This window comes from Desmodus rotundus, chromosome 4 (genome assembly GCF_022682495.2).
Source record: "Desmodus rotundus isolate HL8 chromosome 4, HLdesRot8A.1, whole genome shotgun sequence".
NCBI lineage: Eukaryota > Metazoa > Chordata > Mammalia > Chiroptera > Phyllostomidae > Desmodus > Desmodus rotundus.
Genome location: NC_071390.1, coordinates 40,680,933 through 40,684,699, shown reverse-complemented (window position 1 = coordinate 40,684,699; position 3,767 = coordinate 40,680,933). Strand labels below are relative to the sequence as shown.

Sequence of the window (3,767 nt, the reverse complement as noted above, 5' to 3'; positions counted from 1 at the left end):
ACAAAACACTCTGATAGCCAAACAAATCTTTAAAAAAGAGAATAAAGCCAAGGCATCACACTTACCAAAATGGGTTAAACACTTAATGTAAGACCTGAAACTGCACAACTGCTAGGAGAAAACAGAGGGAAACACTCCTCAACGTCAGTCTTGTCGACAATTTTTTTAAATATGGCACCTAAGCACAAACAACAAAAGCAGAAACAAACAGAATTTTACTTCTGCTTTAGGGGCAGATGAAACTAAGAAGCTTCTGCACAGCAAAAGAAATAATCAAAACACTGAAAGGCAACCTAAAGAATGAGAAAATATTTGCAAATCTTGTATATGGTATGAGATTAATAACCAAAACATATAAGAAACTCATAGAACTCGATAGCAAAAAAATATGATTAAAAATGAACAAAGGTCTTGAATAGACATTTTTCCTGAGAAGATATACTAATGGCCAACAGGAATATGAAAAGGTGCTCAACATCACAGAGAAATGCAAATACAATCCACAATGTGAAATCAGTCCACACTTGTCAGGATGGCAATTATTTGAAAAAACAAGAGGTAACTGTTGGCAAGGACGTGGAGAAATGGCTCCCTTGTGTACTGTTGGTGGGAATGTAAACTGGTGCAGCCACTGTGGAAAGCAGTATGAAAGTGTCTCAAGAAATTTTTAAAATGCCATATAATCCAGCATTCCCACTTGTGGGTATATATTCAAAGGAAATTAAATCACTATCTCAAAGGGATATCTGTACCCACATGGAAATCCTGCCATTTGCGACAACATGGATGAACCTTTAGGGCATTATGCTAAGTGAAATAAGTCAGACAAGAAAAATACTGATCTCGCTTATGTGGAATCATTAAAAAAAAAAAAAAAACTCATAGAGAGAGTAAAATTGTGGTTGCCAGGAGCTGAGAGGGACTTGGGGGAAATAGGTAAATGTGGTCAGAGAGAACCAACTTCCAGTATAAGATGCAAAAATTCTGGAACCCAATGTACAGCGTAGTGACTACAGTTAACAACACTGTATTGCATACTTAAAAGTTGCTAAGAGAGTAGATGTTCAAAGTTCTCACCACACACACATACACACAAGTGGCTGCTATGTGACGTGATAGAGGTTTATATATCAAATCATCATGTTGTACAATTTAAACTTACACAACATTATATGTTCCATTGAAGGCTGTTGTTAGTCAGCTAAAGAGAAAATAATATAAGAGCCTCATAAAATAAGGTAAATTTTTAAGACTAATACCTCATGGACTTGCTAAACTTCAAACAAAATTATTATACCAGAAGAATGTTCAAATGTAGATGCAAATGCTTCTCCTCCCACCTCAGATTTGGACTTAAAAAGACTTAATGAAAAAAGTAGGCAAGGGTATAGGATTAAAAACATTATAATAATTCCAGTGCTCTAGGAAAAAAAATGCTGATAGAAAAATTATAAAGAAAGACTATATAAAAGAGGACAATACACATAAACTAGTATTACCATGGATGTAAAACTCACTGGTTTATTAGTCCTCATCACTGGGAGTTTATGGATCATAAAATTTCCAGTCAGAGTTCTATTCAAATTAGATATTGCCAAGTTTACCAAAAATAAGAATGAGTCCTGGCTGGTGTAGCTCAGTGGATTGAGCACAGGTCTGAGAACCAAAGGGTCACCAGTTCAATTCCCAGTCAGAGCACATGCCTGAGTTGCAAGCCAGGTCCCCAGTAGGGGGCATGCAAGAGGCAACCACACATTGATGTTTTTCTCCCTCTCTTTCTCCTTCCCTTTCCCTCTCTCTAAAAAAAATAAAATAAAATCATTTTAAAAATAAGAATGAGTATAAATTAATATCAATAGGAGATCTTCTGATCATACAAAAATGCATAAGCAATAGCAAACCCTAGAGAGGAGAACAATCCCAGTATGTCAGTTGGCTTCAAAGATACAAAGGCTAGAAAGAGTGTAAAATTCTAAATATTAAAAAATAACACTAAACTATATTTCCCATAAAGTAGATGTACTAATTTACTTCTGGATTACAGAAGTCCAACCTAAACCACCTGGGCAAAGATAAGAGTATAGACAGGCATTTAATAAAGTCCAGAGTATACTCTGTAATCTTTCCAATAACTCTTGACCTAATCACCTCCAAGGATCTCGGCAAAGAGTACACTAACAGCTATGCCTATCACCTCTGGGCAGGAGGCTGGAGAAACTATCTCTAGAAAACACAGGGTAGTCCAATATATAGAAAAGGCCTATAGTATGTCAGTGGGGGGGAGTCTAACAAATAGGCCAAATCCCTATTCATCAAGTTACAAGCATCAAAAAATGCTCGAACCCTCAGCCAGAGTTTTCAGTCAGTTCAACAATCGGCATGATGCAGTGGGAAAGGACACAGACTCTGGAAGCAGAGCACTTAGAATCAAATCCCCGATCTTGCACTGAGGATCTGCACAACATTGGGCAACTTACACAACTTTTTCATGTCTCAATTCCCCTACCTTTCAAGGGAGACAATGATGCTTACCACATAAGGTGTTAAGAGGTACAAATGAGCTAATATTTGTACAATGTTTAGAACAGCACCTGAAATATAATAAGCATGATATATAAGCCCTTGTTAATTAAATAGAAGGAAAAAGAGGAGGGAGGGAGGAAGACAGGAGGGAAAGAGGAAGGGAAGGGAAGGGAAGGGAATAGATCAAAACAGAGAAAAAGTACAGAACATAATAAATCTTCAAAATAACTATTTTCTGAAGTCAAAGAGATTAGGCTGAATCTGTAAGACATGAATAGCATGCTACTTTTGGGGGGGCGGGGTACCAAATTACTTTATTTGAAGGAATGGTACAAATGAAGGACGTAAGTGGATGATTGGCACAGGTTATAGAAAAGGTAAAGGTAACTCCTACATGCGCGCACCGCTTTGGTGACCAGGGAAGGCACTCCCGTGGCGGTGGGAAGGCAGCCTAAGGCTCAGCTGTCTGTACTGCCTCCCAGACTGTGCTCGTCAAAGAGATACTCTGCCCTGCCAGATCCAGGGGCCCCCAACCTGCGCAAGGTGGTTACGTGGTCACCCAGTTCTTTGATGGATTTCACCTGCTCATCCAGATACTGAGTCTCAATGAAGTCACGCAGATGAGGATCATCGTTTTCAGTGGCCAGTTTGTGCAAGTCCAGTAGTGACTGATTCACACTTTTTTCCAAGTGTAGTGTACATTCCATTGCGTTCAGCCCGTTCTCCCAGTCATCGAGTTCTGGTTTCTTGATATCCTGGAGGAAGATCCCGCCACCTCGTTGGTTCTGCAGCTTCATCAGTTTCTCAGCATGTTCCCTCTCCTCATGAGATAGGTGAGGAAAATACTTGGCGAAGTTCTTCAGAGCCACATCATCGCGGTCAAAGTACTAAGACATGGACAGGTAGATGTAGGAAGCGTGGAGCTCCAGGTTGATCTGGCAGTTGATGGCGGCCTCCGAGTCCTGGTGGTAGTTCCGGCGCACCTGCGAGACGGACGTGGTCATGATGGGGGCTGAGAACAGGTGGCTCCAAGGCACTGGGGCGGTGGCGGGACCTTGGGGTGGTCCAAGGGCGTGGTGAGGAGGAGGTGGCAGAAGGATGGATCTGGGCAGCAGGCTGGGATGGGCGGGGGGCGGGGGGGGGGGGGGTGTCGAGTGCCAAGTTTCGTTTAAGCACCATTGAAGCAGGAAACCACGGTGACTCTCACGAAGACTCTCACATGCTACTTTTAAAAGAACAAAAAA

General features: G+C 41.0%; 1 pseudogene; it reads right to left on the bottom strand.

The window, feature by feature from the left end:
• Nucleotides 1-2,837: 2,837 nt before the first annotated feature.
• Nucleotides 2,838-3,540, bottom strand: LOC112305570 (ferritin heavy chain pseudogene; annotated as a pseudogene).
• Between the last annotated feature and the right edge of the window lie 227 nt (nt 3,541-3,767).